Raw genomic sequence first — 19,099 nt, 5'->3', positions numbered from 1 at the left:
CAGCCTCACTCCAATGAGGAAATCTCCTCCCAGCTGTAGCTTCACCAGTGATTAGACTCAGAATAATCCTTGCAGCCAAACAACCAACTTGCAGACGAGCAGAAAATTTAGCTATTGCACAAAAACTCTTAATCGCCCTTGCCGTTAGACATCTGTGCCTAATTTCTAAGTCAAATTTCTCTGGCTTCAAATTCCAGCCATTGGTTCCTCTTGTGTCTTTTTTCTGACAGATGAAAGGGCCCTTTAGTACCTTTTTCTGTTTTCCCCCAGGGAGGTCCTCACACATCACAAGCAAGTCACCTCTTCATCTTCTTTCCAACCAGCTAAACAATTGCATTTGTTAAGTCTCTCATCTTCTCCAGCCCTCAAATCATTTTTTTTGGCACTGTGCTGGACCCTCTCCGATATTTCTCAACAGGTGGACACCAGCACTGGACACAGCAGCCCAGTGTTAGTCTGACCAATGCCACATGCAGAGGTAAAATCACCTCCGCGCTCCTACTCCCCAGGTTATGCGTCCCAGAATCGCATCAGCCCTGTTTGTCAGAGCATCACCCTGGAAGCTCATGTTCAGTTGCTTGTGCACTGTGACCCCAAGATCCTTTCCAAAGTCGCTGCACTTCAGGATAGTACTCTATCTGCAGGTAGGGCCGGCATTCCTGTTTCGAGATGTTTTGTCTTGTGTTTGGCTGCACTAAAACACATTATGTTTGAATGGGCCAATTTACCAAGCTGTCCAGCTTGCTCTGTGTGACTGCCTGGTCTTCATCATTATTTACCACTGCCAGTCTTCACATCAGTATCTTACCGTCTGGGCAGAGTAACAGCCATTGTCACCTAGTGGAACTCTGACTCCCATGTGTGTGCACAGATCTCAGAGTTAGTTCTCTGTGGGGCTGGGAATTAATGCAACAGCCTGCAGGGGGAAGAGACTGGGTATCAAATGCTACTTTAAGATCTGCCCTGTGCTGTGTAGGGGGCATTTTTCAGGATAACATTGAGTTCCTGTAGAAGAGACAGAATTAAGTCAGGGAAACCTTATGATCTGTGCCATATAGGAGGTCAGACCAGATGATCACAGGGGTCCCTTCTGGGCTTGGAATCTAGGAATTAGAGGAGAATAGCTAATGTAAGTGGTGCGCAGTATTGGTATTAAAAAGCCCCCTGTGGTGCTAGGGCCAGCACAAAGGAAATGAAGCAGGTTATGCAATAGGACTAGCAGCCATCAGCCCAATGGAATGAAACACTTCAGTACCAGCAAAATACGGAAGTGGGGCATTCAATGCACTCGCCATGTAAACAGTCAGAAGAGTAGATTCAATCTGTCTCAGCGCCAAGCAGCTCCTAGAGTAGGTGTGTTTTCTGCAATGCTCATTCCAGGCAACACAAGAGACAACTGTCATGGTATAAATCCCCACTCTGAACCTTAGCATCCAAAAAACTGGGTACCAGCCTGAATCCCCCTAAGCTTAATTACCAGCTTAGATCTTGCAGTGCTGCCACCAACCAGGACTGGCAGTGCCTGGTAAATTCTGGTCCCCCCAAAACCTTCTCAGAGGACCCAAAGACCCAGACCCTCTGGATCTTAACACAAGGAAAGTAAACCCTTTCCCCCACTGTTGACTCTCCCAGGCTTCCTCTCCCTGGATTACCCTGGAAGATCACTGTGATTCAAATTCCTTGAATCTTAAAACAGAGAGGAATGCACCTTTCCCCCTCTTCTTTTCCCCTCCCCAAGAGGTAATACAGATTCAATCTCTGTGAATCTAAAACAGAGGGATTCCACCTTCTCCCCTCCCTTCTCTCTCCCTGTCTCCCACCAATTCCTTGGTGAGTACAGACTCAATTCCCTTGAGCCTCAACCAGGGGTAAAAATCAATCAGGTCTTAAAAAGAAAAAAACTTTTAATAAAAGAAAGAAAAAAGTAAAAGTTGTCAGTCTAATTTAGATGGTAAATATTACAGAATCTTTCAGCTTATAGACATTAGAGAGGAGCCTTCCCCCCAGCACAAATACACATTAAAATTATTCCAGCAAAATACACATTTGCAAATAAAGAAAACAATTAAAAAGACTAAACCACCTTTGTACTTATACTCACTATTTGAACAGAAAATTAGAGAGCCTGTAGGTACGTCTGGTTACTCTCAGAATCCAGAGAGAACAACAGACAAAGAAAAAACAACATCAAAAGAAAGACTTCCCTCCACCGAGATTTGAAAGTATCTTGTTTTCTGATTGGTCCTCTGGTCAGGTGGTCCAGCTTCACTGCTTGTAACCCTTTACAGGTAAAAGAGACATTAACCCTTAACTATCTGCTTATGACAACAACAGTTGGAGGCTGCTCTCTCCCACCTGAGTAGCACCCATCCTTTGGCAGCAGCAAGGGACAAAGGTGTTGGGGCAGTGGCAGATCGGACCAGCACCTACATGGTGGCACCCTTTCTATCAGCAGAAGTTAAACCATTGGTTTTTAAGGTGACCACCTGTCAAAGAAAAACAAGCCAAAAGCCCCGGCCATTGCTTGCCGCATTGCTGAGCGTGAGGGGGGATCCTGCCCAATGTGCCAGCCCTGGAGATGCCCCAAGGGCCTCATGCTGGGGCTGCCCACACAGCAGAGCAAAGCGTGGGGGAGAGAAACCTCCTTTTCCCACCTGGGCCGCTCAGCCTGGGCATCCAGGAGCTGCCAGCCCCTGGGCTTTCCCTGCTCTGCGCTTTCCCCTCCTGAGCACAGGAGCTTGACTGACCTTTTTGGCTGGGCAGGAGCTGGAGAGGAAGCTCTCTCTGAATGCTTTCTGGTGTCTGGTTTGTTAGTATAACCCCATGGGGTTGTGTGAATGGGGGGTGGGGGGGAAGGCTTCACACTGACAGACAGACAGGCCGACCGACCTCTTCATGACCCCAAGCCTTGTTTGACCATTGGCCTCCTTTCCTGGCAGGCATCCAGCTACGCAGAGACTTTTCTTACCGTCATGTCCCCCCTAAAGACTGAGCCCACAGTTAAACCCCGTCCCCAAACATTTCTGTGGGGTCTGTGGCATTGTTGGTGTCAGTAAGCATAACCCTACGTAACTCGGGAGGGTGGAAGGCCACAAGTGTATGGAGCCTTCCTGGTTTTAGGCCTCAGCAGACAAGAGTCCCTCCATGTTTGAACTTTAATCAACCTAAAAGGCCAGGCGTAACAGCCGTTATCAGTTGCAACAGTTCTAACTGGTCTAAAGCAGAAATAATGAGGCCTGTGCACCTTTAGCAGAAGGACAAGATAACTTGCAGAAGGAAAACTTACTAACGAGCTGCCGCGGCCAAGATTACTTAATGCACCTGCGCTTACGTAATTGCTACGGGGGAGGAAGGAAGAGGAGGGAGGGGAAAAGGGGGATTGCTAGTCAGTGAGAAAAGTTCTCATGGATATAAAGGAACAGACTGCTTGTTTTAGGTGTGCTTGATCTGAGTCAATCTCCCTGCACCGCTTTGAGATCTCAAATAAACTTGGTTTGCTTCTCCACCCTGGTGTGTTTATTGGCGCGGCACACCAGGCGACGGACCCCCCCGCTGTTGCTTGGCCTCAGGCAGTTATCTGCCGGCAACAGCATGATTAGTTTACTTGTCCCTCACTGGCCTAGGCAGGATGTTGTCTCTCTCAGTCAGAGATAAAACGCCAATGGCTTCTTGCAGTGCCCCTGAAAGTGCCAATCCCAAAGGGAAAGGTTGTGACACAGGGGATTCCTTCACTACTGCCCAAGTTTACTCCTTTTTTCCAACTGGCGCAGAGGGTTTGCACCTTCAGTGCACTGGCAGCAGAAATGGCTGCCTGTCTCTCGGACTCAGAGGGCTCCAAATGCCCAGACTTCTCGTTAGCAGCACATTTCATGAGGCTGGCAGAGACCCAGGTCACGTAGAAAGGTGCACAGCCTTTCCTTGGAGCTGGCGTGGGCTAGCATGCAGCATTTTCATTTGCTCCTACTCTCTCTGCTCATAGCTGTGCAGCTATAAAAAGCCTCATCCTAATTTATTCCTGACAGTTATTCAGCTGGAACAGCTTAAGGAGCAGTGAACAGCAGATGACTAGCTGTTGTACTGAACTGAATCTCCTGTATACAGATTCCGCATGCATTAGTGACTTGGTGTGTGCCTCGAAAGTCTACTGCACAATGAAGGGGGAAATGACAGGACAGGGATGACATTCCTGGACTGAGAAAGACATTCTCTTCACTGACGTTATATGCCCAGAAATGCAGCTTCTTCATTGTCACCATCCTGAACACACGTGGGAACAGAATAGTGCCTCGTTAAACCTAAGGCATACCACGATGAGCAGTGACCAGTCATACTGAGCCGGTTCAAATACTGTGTCACTATAGAAAACTGAGCATTATTTGATTTCCTCTTCCTAGATGCCCAAGTCTGAATGATGTACTACAACCACTTTAGCTACATTCACTCCATCCAAATCAAGTCCAATCCTTAACATGCAATTAATTTTACTTTTTCATTAGTAACTAATACTGTAATGAAATTAAGTGCTAGACCTGTTTGAGGCATATTCTGTACTTGCTCAATTTGGCAGCAAAAAAGGTTTGCAATTTTAGGTTAATACAATATTCTTTATCTCGAGTAAACAAAAATACTCTTGGAAATGCCTGCCGGTAAATATTAATGATGTATTTCTCTGATCTCACTTAACCCTTGGCTTGTCCTATGGTGTTGGAATGAATCACCTGCATCTAGTGCACAACTTCTCTCTTGCACGGTTTTTAAGGGCAGAGGGCTCAGGGAGTGGGAGGTTCAGTTCTCATTCAGTGTGAATGGGGGAATGCTAATCACAACAGGATTCCTTTCCCCTTTGCACATCTAGCGGCCAAAGGTTGCAAATGAGTATAGCTAGGAAGGGAACCAAGGAGCCATGAACTCCAGTCCACTGTTCTAGACAGTGCAAAAGTCCCCACCCTGTTAGCCAATGTCCTGTATGAACCAGAATGCTTTGTACTTCCACTGCAGTGTGTATATGTACTATATTCCCAGAATACCTTGTATCCATGCTAAGATTCATTGTGGAAAGTTAGTAGTAATTTAACTCTATATAACCTCCATCCTTTATCAGTGTAAAATCTGTCAGAAACAATAGAATATGTCAAGCAAGATGTATGTTCTGGAAGGTTTGCCTAATATGAACTGTGTGTTGGGTACGGTTAGTGTGGCAGCATCTACAATCTACTAACATTCAGGATGTCATTGTGCATGGCTGGTGCGGTATGCTAGCAAGGGTTGCTCCCTGAAAGACAGGTATGAAATAGGTAAGGAATGTAATAATGCAGTGGAATGTATGGATTTTCTATCTCCTGTAAACAAGTGGGATTTAAATATGAGCAAAATTGAGCTCATACTTTGGAATGGATTGAAATTGCTGCAAGCTGTTCTCCAGATTGGTAATTTATGAACCCAGAAATGAGACATCACTCTAAAGTTGGATAGGCTTCTGCAGTGAACAGGCAAGAAACCACTGGTAATTCTGATATCTGCGCTAATGACACTGCATCTCAAGGATAAGAGATGATTTCAGGGAAGAATGGCCAACTGATCTTCTCTGAGATCCTTCCTGTCCCATGAGCAAAGGAAGACAAAAGATTAAGTGAACCACAGGCTGGGTAAATGGTGTAGGATTTTGGTTTTGTGGGACACTAGTCCACCTTCTATGGGAAGTGGGGGCTGGAGAGTTTGGGTGGCCTCTACCTCAGAAGAAGAGGAATCAATGTCCTTGGGAACAGGCTGGATAGAGTAGTCAGGAAACATAGCAAAAGGGGAGGTGCGGAAAAACAAGAACAAAATCAAAGAACCAGAGGACAGGAGAAGAAGAAATTCTTTAATTGCCTCTACACCAATGCTAGGAGCCTGGGTGGCAAAGAAGACAAATTGGAAATATTTTTGAGCATAAATTCAATCCAGCTGGTATTACTGACATCTGGTGGGATGATTACACAATTGGAATGTTACAATCAATGGTTATAATCTATTTAGGAAGGATGGAGTGGGCAAAAGGGGAGGGGGTGGGGCATTCTGTCAAAAATGGCATTTCCTGTTTCTGAGTCACCGTTAACTCAGAAGAAAATGATCTCCGAAGCTTCTGGCTCACGGCCCCAGGTAAAGTATAAGATGGGTAATTGCTGGTGTCTGATACTGGCACCTAGCAAAAAAGCTGCATGATCACTAGGGATTTCAATCTGAGTGGCACATGCTGGAGGTCTCATGCTGCCAGTACTAAAACAGCATTGCAATTTCTACGTATTATACATGACAATCTGCTAACTCAAAAAGTATTGCACCTGACACAGGGAAATTCTATATTATACCCCTCCCGAGAGGTAAAGAGGTACTAATCACAGGACTAAAAATTAATGGCGGCTTAGGTCACATTTATAATGTGCAGCCAGAGTAAAGTCCAGACAAATAATATATATATAGTTGGAGCTCTAAAAGGGCCAGTTTCAGAACACTGAAAGCAGTGATGACTTAAGTCAGCCAAGCGGAAGACTTTAATCAGAAAAGTGTTAGTGATAATTGAGAATTGTTTAAGAACATTTTACTAGATTCCCAAAAAGTCAGAATCCCACAATGGAGAAGGAAGGCCATTTTGATTACAAAAATGCCATCTGTATTTGTGCTGAAGAACACAAACTTACCAAAACTAAGATACAGGAAGCTTATGGAAGTCATGCTGCACCTGGCTACTCCAAAATACATGGAGCTAGTGGAGAAAAAGTTTAGCCAATATGAAATACAGGCGAGTCTCATCTTATGTGTATTTAACATGTGCAAATTCAGCTTGGCGCGGTCAGCAAAAAACAAAAAACACTAAAAAAGAGAAAAATAATTGAAATACTGTACCTGGAGTGCAGGCAGTTCCGCCCACCATTACACTCAATGTAATTTTGACTATACGTGATTTTCGCTTTACGCAATGACAGCGGAATGTAACCCCAGCGTAATATGAGACTTGCCTGTATAATGTTACATATGTTTCTTGAATTGTCCCCATGTTAAGATCTTCCCCAAATGCTTTTACTTCTCTTAATCAAGGGAAGAGGTGACATGTTATGATTCCAGGACTAGGCATAGGGGGAAGGATACTTCAGCAGTTTGAGCATTGGCCTGCTAAACCCAGGGTTGTGAGCTCAGTCCTTGAGGGGGCCACTTAGAGGGATATGAGGCAAAATCAGTACTTGGTCCTGCTAGTGAAGGCAGGGGGCTATACTCAATGACCCTACAGGGTCCCTTCCAGTTCTAGGAGATAGTCATATCTCCATATATTATATTATACAACATACCATCAAAACAAATACCTTTCAACTTTGCTAATTTCTAAAATACTATGCCTTAAATGCTCAGATGATGACTCTCCTCCTGTGTATGCCCATCTCTGTTTTACATGTAATATTCAGGGTCAGTATAATTGTCAAAATATGAAATACATGTCATGTTGAAACTAAAACTATATGCACCACATACCAGGTGGAGGCAATTATTAGTGTCTGGTCATCTGTGAAAAAAACATGTCTAAAAAAGATAGTTAAAGAAGATGTATTAGGTTAAGTGATACAGGAAAGATTGTGAAACTCCTCCCATTAGGTATAAAGCACAGTTAGGGGTTGGCACAGAATTTTCAGACAGGCAGTCCGACTGCTGCAGCTGCTGTTTTCCGGAGGGGATAGTGAGGTATGTACTCTTTCCTTCTGTATTATTTACTGATGAATAAACTGATTAAACCTACTTATTAGATATCTCTTATTTTTAATTTATGCTACACTCACAGCAAAAGGGAAGTGAAGACATCTAAAAAAACCAAACATAATAAATGGAAGAAAGAGGAAGTAGATAGTTATGAATATAAATCTGAAGCTAGGAACTGTAGGAAATTCAGAAGGGAAGCCAGGAGACACAATGAGAAATCTGTGGCCAGCAGAATTAAGGACAATAGGAAGGTTTTAAGTATATTAGGAACCAGAAGGATCCTGACAATGGTACTGGTCCATTACCAGATGGAAACAGTAGCATCATCAATAATACTTCAGAAAAAGGCAGAAATATTAAGTAAATATCTGTTCTGTATTTGGGAAGAAAACAGATGCTAGGGTTGTATCATGCAACACTCTTCCCATCCCACTAGTATCTCAGGGTCTGCAGAGGGTCAGTCAGAATGCATAGGGAGTGTGAGAGCATGAGAACCATGGACCAGGGGCCTTTGCTCCCCTTCTTCCACTATCTGGCCTCTTGACCTCCTGCTAGTCTGTGTCAAGAGCAGCTGTCATGTCCGTTATACAGCACCCTTTGCAGGAAAGCATTTGGCCCCTTTGCAACCTAGATGTTATTGGAGTTAGATTGTGTAGCGATTTCATATGTCCAACAGGGACCAGATTAGCAAAAGCAAATCTGTGATACATGCATTCGGCGGGATTTTTACCCATCTATTGAGGGACTCCCATCTACTGCTCCTTTGTATTATCTCTGTGAAGTTAAAACACCAAATGCAGGGAGGCCCGGGTTCCTTTTAGCCTTTCTATTTCTAGTGCATGTTGTGTTCCGAGATTGTGCCTTCACGTCCAGATGGAAAGCAGAATATGGGGGCACTCAACTCTTGCTCTCACCAGAATAAGGGGCAAACAACTAGGTACATGAATTCCCTCCACTCTGCCTCACTCTTCTAACGCTGCATGTCCCAGGAAAAGTGCAAGACCCTGTAAAAAGCAGTTGTGCCATAGCCCTGTAGATTTGAAGTGACTATTATGTTTGACCTAGTCTGACCTCTCCCAGTGACTCCTGCATTGAACGCACAACAGATCTTTGAGACACTCAGCCCTAAACTAAAGATTCCAGGTGATGGCGTGTCCTCCTCATCCCTAGGTAAGCTGTAACCCACCTCGAGAAAAGGGTCCTTGTAACCCGCAGGAGCTGGGGTGGACTTGAAGCAGGGGGATCTGTACCCTTCTCAAACCCTTGGCTTTTATTTCTTTATTTTTAGCATTTTCAATTGCGATATTATAACTGCATTCAACAGATTCCTCCCCAACAGCTCAAACTGCTGCATAATTACAGGGGCATGTTCACTGCTCTGCGGTAATAGCTGTTGGGACATTTTAATTATAGGCTCCATTTCTAAGTGCTGGACGCATATGGAGGTATGCCAACCTGCCATCCTGGGAGTAAACTGGTTTGTAAGCTCTTGGCATTTTTGCTCCTAGTCACAATTAGCGTGTGGCTGAGCTACTGTACATGTAAGCAGACGCGAGCTCACAGGACAAAAGCGTGACATGAGCCAGTCAGCCCCTATTGTAGCTCTAAATGGAGACATCTGAAAAGTAAAATATCATGAGAATGATCCTATGTGCCTGAGCCAAGGAGCCCTTGGTAGGCTTAGACTCAGGAAGGATGAGTTGGGGTGTTCTCTCCATGCATAGGAGTAACTCAGATCCCCAGGGAAATCAAAGGGGGCTTTTTACCTCAGCTGTCAAAGATGTAGCAGGCAAAGCCCATTCTCCTGTTCCCAGCATGTGCCCATGGACATGCACTGGCAGTGTCACATTACAGAGGTTCATACAGGTATCTCCCTGGTCTCTCTTCAGGAGGGATGTGCTGTTCATTTTGCTTTGAGCATCACGGTCACATGAACCCAAACTCTCAAAAGTAGAAGTCAGCTACCGCCCCTCACCCTTCCTGTTTCATGTCTATGGATGTGTCTGCTACGCATGTTTTACTCTCTATCTTCTAAACCATGAGCAAATCACTTCCCCATGCAGCCTGGCTAACACCAGGGGCATTACTTGCCCATTCACTCTGTGCCCTGGTGTCATAAACAGATAGCTAAGGGTTAATGTTCTTTTACCTGTAAAGGGGTAACAAAGGAAACCAAACACCTGACCAGAGGACCAATCAGGAAACAAGACTTTTTCAAATCTGGGTGGAGGGAAGTTTTGGGTGTGAGTTCTTTGTTCTTTGTCTTGGGTCTGTACCCTCTCGGCTCTGAGAGTGATTTTTCTATCTCCAGGCTTTCTAATCTTCTGTTTCCAAGTTGTAAGTACAAGGATAGTAAGACAATAGGTTTATATTGTTTTTTTTTGTATTTACATGTGTGTAGTTGCTGGAATGTGTTAAATTGTATTCTTTTTGAATAAGGCTGTTTATTCATTTTTTTCTTTAAGCAATTGACCCTGTATATTGTCACCTTAATACAGAGACCATTTTATGTCCCTTTTCATTCTTTTTATATAAAGCTTTCTTTTTAAGACCTGTTGGAGTTTCTTTAGTGGGGACTCCAGGGAACTGAGTCTGCAGCTCACCAGGGGATTGATGGGAGGAAGAAGTCAGGGGGAAAAATCTCTTTGTGTTAGATTTACTAAGCCTGACTTTGCATACCCTCTGGGTGAGGGGGGAGAGAGGTTAGATCTCTCGGTACTTGTGTTTCAAGGACTTGAAGCAGGGAGGGTGGAATCCCTTTGTTCAGATTCACGGAGCTTGCTTCTGTATCTCTCTCCAGGAACCCAGGGAGGGAACTCCTGGAGGGGAGGAGGGGGAATGGAAATGGTTTATTCCCCTTTGTTGTAAGACTCAAGGCATCTGAGTCTGGGGGTCCCCCAGGGAAGGTTTTGGGGAGACCACAGTGAGCTAGGCACTGTATAATTCCTGGCTGGTGGCAGCAATTTCCAGGTCCAAGCTGGTAACTAAGCTTGGAGGTTTTCATGCTAACACCCATATTTTGGACGCTAAGGTCCAAATCTGGGAAGAAATGTTATGACACCTGGGGATGCAGCTCTCCTGTGCTGAAGACTCCCATGGAACCAAACACAGGGCTGCCTAGGGCACCCAAAAATTTGGGGCACTGCTGGGTCTTAGTGTCCACCCTTTTGCCTCTTCCTATCCCTGTTCTGACCCTTCCTGTGGGCTCCCACAGAGGGCTGCTGCAGCCTAGTGAGCCTTCCTCTGGAGGGGATCTAGTAACTGAAAAGTGAAAAAGCCTCCAGCCTGACAACCCTATTAGCACAACACTGAAACTGTTAAAGAGCCATTCGAGTGGTAATGAAGCCATGTAACAGGCTTTTGCCAAAGCCCAGATAGATACTGTCAGTTTCTGAATTTACTGACCAACCCACTTGTGCATCACTGTCACATTTACTCCTAACATGTCAGTCTACAGGACCTTAGTTTAAAATTTGCATTAAAATATTTCATGAGTGTGTAGCTGAAGATGATAAAAATCACATCTCTAAAAAATCCTTGCAGAAATTTTTAGATGCACAATCTGAGTATTCATCTTTAGCATTAAATGCCTGGATCTTCAGACATAGTTTTTTTTTAAATTAATCCTTCAAAAGACCCCCCTGATCTAAGATACATGTTAATTGTAATTACTGTGGTACAAAAAACCTGCTTCCAAAGTCTTCCTGTCCTTCCCTTTCTCCCTTCACCCCAGAGCCCGTAAAAAGGGACAACACCCCTTTCCTGACTAATAGCTGGACAAAGGAGTTTTCCTTTCTTTACTTCTGACTCTCCTATGAACTAGTTTTAAGAGAACCCACTAGCAAAATCAGTATCTAGTAAGATATAAAATCCTTTGTTATCTCTAAAATCTTTGGAACGATATTTTCTAAAGTTGGTGCAATTTCATAAACATGTCTGTTGTTATGGAGATCACACACAGTAAATTAGTTTCCCTTTTTCTAAAAGCAATGAACGTTGTTATGAACACACTAAACCCCTGCAACTGATTAATTTAAAATAATGTCTTTTTCAGTGAGTTAAATATGTAGTAATCTGGAATGATTTCTTTAGGAAGGCTTAAGAGTACATTTAAAATATAAGATCAGCTTAGAAATACTGATTAAGAAAATGTAAAACAGAGCAGAGCTGCATCATGTATTCCATAATATTTAATGTTGTATTCAGCAAGACAGCTGACTTGCCCTTACTACAAAGTTTTTTTGCAAATAAATCTGACAAATTCAGGGTATAGCAAAAAACCTGTGATTGACATTTTTATTCCAAAGGTTAGTGCTTTTAATTAGGTACCTTCTTCATGTCCAGCCTTCATCATCTGTGGAAAATATGCAGTGGAAAATATGATCCATTTTCTTTAGAAAGAAATTGCAGAAGAGTGTTTTTTTTCAAATGTCATTTGCTTCATTTGGGTTCAGGGATTTGGTTGGAAGGGGATGATCAGGGATGGGTAGGGAAGAGAGGAGGGAGACAGTAGGGAGAGGGCAGGGCCTGGGACGGAGCAGGAGTGGAGTATGGGTGGGGCCACAGGCAGAAGAAGTGGTCTGGGGAGCTGGCCTCCCCAAGCGGCAGCTTCACCCACCGCCCATAACAGCAGGTAAGAGCGGGTCGGCTCCCGCACACGCAGCACATGCTGCAGTCTCCTTAGGCAGGGGCCATATTCACACAGCCGAATGTGCCGGTGTCCTGCATTCTGCGTGAGGGAGAGGGTACGGGGCTCTCTGCAGTGAACTGTGACTCTCCGCCGCTGTGAGGCAGCCAGGTGACTCTGTATCCTTTGCTGCCTCATCCCTCCCCTCCCAGGCTGCCAGCCCAGGCTGCCATTGGGCATAGGGGCACCAGTTTAATAATACTGTGTAGGGCCCCATAAATCCTAAGGGTGGGCCTGCAAATGGGACAGTGAGGTGTTCAAGGACAGCAGAACTGGTCCTTGGGGTTCAAACGAATCAATCTATGGAGATGAATCTGATTGGCAGCCATGGCCAGCTAGGACTGGCTCCAACCTTGAGTCACAGTAAGTAAAACGTTGGAGAGCATTTCACTGAAGTGCAAGATGCTGGTTCTTTCCTATGATTCAATCAAGTGCTGCCTAGACCTGATACGTCAGAGGAGAAACTGCTGGTTTCTCTACAGTTATTCAAGATTTGCAATGGCATAAGTATTAGTAATGTCCAAACACTATGCAGCTAGTGCACACACAACCTGAATATATAAAAAGAGTCAAAATTAAAAAACAGGCATTTGCTTTTTATTTTTCAGTGCAACTGGTCAATTTCTATTCTAACCATTTAACTGAAGCCCACTTTATATTCCAGTGACATGTGGGGATGTGTGTTAAAGAGTAAGGCCTCTGCTTTTCAAAGCCTTCAAGGATCCTGCAATTAATTGGCAGAAAAATTAAAGGTCAAAAGGATTTTCCTCAAACCTCATAATCCTGACTAAGCTAGAAATTTAACTGCTAATGGGGATAACTATATATATTTTACGAGTATGAGTTAAAATTCCCTAAATCTGGCTTTAGCATCGTATTAGTTTGCTGGCTTTAAAGTTTTACAGATTCCAGCACCAGAAGGGACCATTGTGATTATCTGGTCTGACCTGCTGTATAATTATATTGTATTAAGTATCAGAGGGTAGCCGTGTTAGTCTGGATCTGTAAAAGCAGCAAAGAATCCTGTGGCACCTTGTAGACTAACAGACGTTTTGGAGCATGAGCTTTCGTGGGTGAATACCCACTTCCTCAGATGCATGTAATGGAAATATCCAGGGGCAGGTATATATATGTGTGCTAGCAAGCAAGCTAGAGATAACGAGGTCAGTTCAATCAGGGAGGATGAGGCCCTGTTCTAGCAGTTGAGGTGTGAAAACCAAGAGAGGAGAAACTGGTTCTGTAATTGTAATTCTGTAATTCTGTAACTGTGAATGGCTTGCCAATTACAGAACCAGTTTCTCCTCTCTTGGTTTTCACACCTCAACTGCTAGAACAGGGCCTCATCCTCCCTGATTGAACTGACCTCATTATCTCTAGCTTGCTTGCTAGCACACATATATATACCTGCCCCTGGATATTTCCATTACATGCATCTGAGGAAGTGGGTATTCACCCACGAAAGCTCATGCTCCAAAACGTCTGTTAGTCTACAAGGTGCCACAGGATTCTTTGCTGCTTATATTGTATTAGTCATAGAACTTCCCCAAAATAAGTCCTAGAGCACATCTTTTAGATTCAAATATTTAAAACCAAAGAATAGTCTAAAACTGAAGTAGCACCCAGAGCCTTCCGATAGACTCTCATTTCCACCAGCCAGGGGTGGCGCCAGGGTTTTTGGTGCCCTAGGCGCAGGGCTGGCTCGCTGGTCCCGCGGCTCCAGTGGACCTGCCACAGGCGTCCCTGCGGATGCTCCACTGGAGCCGTGGGACCAGCGGACCCTCTGCAGGCATGCCTGTGGGAGGTCCACCTGAGCAGTCTCCCACCTCCCAAATCCTGGCGCCCTAGGCGATCGCCTAGGTCACCTAAATGTAAGCACTGGCCCTGCCACCAGCATTAACCTAGAGTATTTTCCATGGCATGAGATGGATTTACTCCAGATTAACAGTGGTGCAAGTGAAAACAGAATCTGGCTAAGTCATGGCATCATCATATAAAAGCCACTTTGGAAGTGGTGGGTGATTCTGAGAAAGCCTGGGGAATATTTTGAGGATTTGCAGAGGAAACAACAACCAACAACAACTATCACAAGAAAAAAGAAGAAGAATACTAAGATCAGTATGAAGTAGATTTGCTGCAGCATAGGATGAAATAAGGCAATTAAAAGAAGGGAATTTCTGTGTATGGGGTATGATTTTACGAGTTAAAATGTATAAATTCACATGCATGACACTATTGAGGGAGGAAAGTGCCTACACAATGTCTAGCTGTAACAATACGGACCTGATATTACAGACCCTGCAGCCCAGCGGAGCACTGCTCTTGATTTCAGGAGGAGCTGCATTTGCATTGTTTCTATCATTGCATTTATTTTTTTCTTCATCTTTTTAACTTCAAGAAACACACTTAAAAAGGCAGCCATTAAAAATACAATAAAAGGTTCATTCACACCTCCAGGGCGATCTATGCTGCAAGGGATTCCTGTGTGGGAGAGCATAGCCAGCTCTCCTCCTACCTTATATGCTGTGAATCTGCCCCTTAGAGTTGTTTAAAAGCAATCCCACAAATACCCTGGACAGGTGTGGAGGATTTCCCAGTTCAGGCAGACTTGGAATCACTGAACAGCCATTTTGCAGAATGGTACCAAAAAGCTTCCTCAGAATCAGTTTTCATTTTATCTTCAAGTTACAGTTTGTTTTCACTTCTCTCCATGTTACAGTATTTTACAATCTCTCTGCTATTGATGTAACATCTTTTCCTCAGGCCCCGTCCTCAGCGATTCCTTCCCAGGCATCTCATTAATTCCCCATCAGGTCCCTCTTCCTTCACGTTAGTGGGAAGTTTCCAGTCAGGTTTTCATCAGTTGGCTTTCAACCCCCATTCTTTGGTTCACTGTGAACAGTCAGTTTCCTCAGGGTTTTATGGTGATCTGTGAGACACACATTGATCCTGGTGCTGCCAGTGCCAATTACCCCCTTCTGGCAGGATGCCTCATCACGTCTCTTCCCGGGAGCAGGATTAGTGTGTACAGGGCAGCCGCTCTTGTTCATTGTGGCAGAAGGTCAGTCTTGTGCAGAGAGCTGGACCATGCAGCCCTTCCATCTCACCGAAACCTGGCGTAACGCTGGCCCTGCGCACAGGCAAACGGACTCTCTGCCTTCACCTTGCCTGAATCCTCTTCCACCAGGAAAGGCCAGGGCACTGCTGTGCTGTTACTGTGCAGGCTGAGTCTACGCCTGCAGCGCCTGCAGACAGCCCCTTACAGGGAAGGTCCCAACTTGGGAAGTCACCTTGAGAGCTCCATCCTGAACTGCCTGAGGTGCTTTGAGGGCAGCACCAGCACAGGGAGCACTGAAAAGGAGGGAGGAGGCGTGAGCCAGGCCACAAGCCTGCAAAGATGGCAAGAACCTTGATTTCCATGCGAGCTGAGAATGCTCAGCAACTTGTCAGACTGGGCCAAATAAACCGATATGACTGTAGATAAAGGTTTGACCATTAGCAAAACATTACATGGCCATTTCCATGTGCAACATCCTTGCTCTGTTCCCTCTTGTTTGAGTCTCAATCTGGCAGAAGGACACCTGTCAGAACCAAATTGGCATCTCTCTTCAGAACAAATTTTGCTCGGAGAAGCCCTTCCAAAATTCCCCATGCAAGACTCCTACATCGTTTTACATTCACACTGCCATCCTCTGCACTACATGCATCTTAGTTATTGTGCCTTGTGTCATAACATTTCTTCCCAGATCTGGACCTTAGCGTCCAAAATATGGGTGTTAGCATGAATTCCCCTAAGCTTAATTACCAGCTTAGATCTGATAGCGCTGCCACCAATCAGGAATTTTTAGGGCCTGATACCCTCTGGTCCCCCCAAAACCTTCCCTGGGGGACCCCCAGACTCAGATGCCTTGAGTCCTACAACAAAGGGAAATAACCCCCTCCCCTTGTTTCCTGGTTACTTCCTCCCAGTCTCCCCTCCCTGGACGACCCTAGGAGATTCCCTGCTTTCAGTCCTGGAAACACAAGCACCGAGAGAGCTAATCTCTCTTCCCCCTTACCCAGAGGGTATGCAAAGTCAGGCTAGTAAATCTAACACAAAAAGATTTTCCCCCTGACTTCTTCCTCCCACCAATTCCCTGGTGAGCTGCAGACTCAATTCCCTGGAGTCCCCACTAAAGAAAAACTCCAACTGGTCTTAAAAAGAAAGCTTTATAAAAAGAAAGAAAAATACATTAAAAATAGTCTCTGTATAAGGTGAAAATATACGGGGTCAATTGCTTAAGAAAAAAAGTGAATAAACAGCCTTATCCAAAAAGAATACAATTCAAAACATCCCAGCAACTACACACATGTAAATACAAAAAAAAAACAACACAATATAAACCTATTGTCTTACTATCTTTGTACTTACAACTTGGAAACAGAAGATTAGAAAGCCTGGAGGTAGGAAAATCACTCTCAGAGCTGAGAGGATCAGACCCAAGACAAAGAACAAAGAACTCACACTCCAAAACTTCCCTCCACCTAGATTTGAAAAAGTCTTGTTTCCTGATTGGTCCTCTGGTCAGGTTACTCCTTTCCAGGTGAAAGAGACATTAACCCTTAGCTATCTGTTTATGATACCTTGCACTAGATTGTAGGCACCTTGGGTTAGAAACAAGCCCTCCTCCATGTCCAGGATGCTGTTGGCATGCACAACATGTAAGCAAACAGGCACTAAACTTGCCTGAGGTGCACTGCCCTTGGGTTGCTCCCACTTACTCTTCTCTTGTGTGAATGCTTTTTGTGAAGCTGCATACAAAGCGCTATTGTGGTGGTAAGAGCCGCTCGACAAAGAGAGGCACAGAGGCATTTGCATTTGCCTAACTCTAGCCAAAGATCCAACAAAGGATTTTATACAAACATCTTCTGAAAATGTGGCACAGAGGAGGTTGGGTCGGGCATGGAGTACAGCTGGGCAAAGATGATTAATACAGCTTTTTACACTGAAATGTTCTCTCAGGTCTTGGATGAAATTTCTGGCCAAAACGAGAGAGACACACCCACCCCAGAATAACCAATAGCTATTCAGAAGAAAGATGTGCTCATCTCCCCACTCCCCCAATTCCTTACATCTCCCCCAATTCCTTACATCTCCTTGACAATTGCTGGAAATGGGCCTCTCTCATTACCATTACGAACAGTTTTTTCTCTCCTGCTGATAATAGCTCACCTTAACTGATCACTCTCCTTATAGCGTGTATAATAACCCCCATTGTTTCGTGTTCTCTGTGTGTATATATATATATATATATATATATATATATATATATATATATATATATATATATATATATATATATATATATCTTCCCACTGTATTTTCCACTGCATGCATCCGATGAAGTGGGGCTGTAGCCTGCAAAAGCTTATGCTCAAATAAATTTGTTAGTCTCTAAGGTGCCACAAGTACTCCTGTTCTTTTTGCGGATACAGATTAACACGGTTGACACTCTGAAACTTGTAAAACCTAGGTCTCCCAACCCCCCTGTGAGTGTCTTAACCCCAGTTTAGTAGATGTGCTAGGAGCTCATGCTGTCTCTCACTCTTTGTGCAAAATAATTGGCAAAGGCTAGTTTTCTCTCATGTGGAACAAAAATGAATTTTGAAATGTCAACATTTTTCATGAAGTATTGTTGTTTTCCAGCCAGCCTTATTACTGTACATGTTGCACCAAAACCAGCAGCCAACAGATTCAGTGTGGGTGAGATCCCATAATAGCACAGTGAATAGATAACACTGGTAGCACAACTCTAAGAAGATGCTTTGCCATGGGTGAGGCTGAGCAAATCATTCATTTGGAGAATCATGTGTTTTACTGTTCATCGTGTAGGTGTGAAAGGCAATTTCCCTGCATTTGCCAAGGAGTCAGTTAGATATAATCAGCTTTAAAAACTAACACTCTTCATTTCACATATTTCAAGGCTTCTTATAAGATTGAGACATTATGTGAGAGGTATATATAAAACTCAAACTGTATGTTGGCCTTATGAATCAGATATACATCTTTCTATGTGTGTGTGTGTATATATATATATATATATATACACGCACACACACACACTATGTGAATAATCTATCTTGTTCCTCTAATGTAATGTCTCATATCCATACATTAGATGGATAGGCTTGCAGAAGTATCCAGAAGCTTGACCATTGGAACTGCTAACTGATTTAAAGCTACATTTTGTTTTCCCTCCCTTCTGGTTCTTAATTAACCAATAGGAGACAACAGGTTACTTTGCCTAGGACAGGGGTCAGTTACTCTTGTCTGTTGCCAGGCAGGGGTTCTCCTGTGCTAGGCCAAGAGACAGACGTCTCATCTGTGTGCAAGTTTAAGTTATGGGAAGCTAACAGCTGGACAATTTCTGATCAAGCATTCAAGCTATCCGGTCCTGAAAATTGTGTATTTTAGCTTTAGTTTAATAAATGCTTCCCAGACAAGATGTCCCACCTGTTGGGATGGGCCTATAATCTCTCATTCTCTTTCGCTCCAAGAGGAAGTTTAGGACGGGGATATGCATAAGGGTGATCACAGCCAGACAGTTAAAAGGGCAGAGAGAACGCTTGTCACATTTTTAAAGTGTATTTTAATGTCTACACTTACAATAGATTCTTAGAGTACAAGGCCAGAATTTCTCCGTGACAGAT

The sequence above is a fragment of the Gopherus evgoodei genome, chromosome 4 (assembly GCF_007399415.2).
Source record: "Gopherus evgoodei ecotype Sinaloan lineage chromosome 4, rGopEvg1_v1.p, whole genome shotgun sequence".
Taxonomy (NCBI): domain Eukaryota; kingdom Metazoa; phylum Chordata; order Testudines; family Testudinidae; genus Gopherus; species Gopherus evgoodei.
This window is presented reverse-complemented; position numbering follows the sequence as displayed.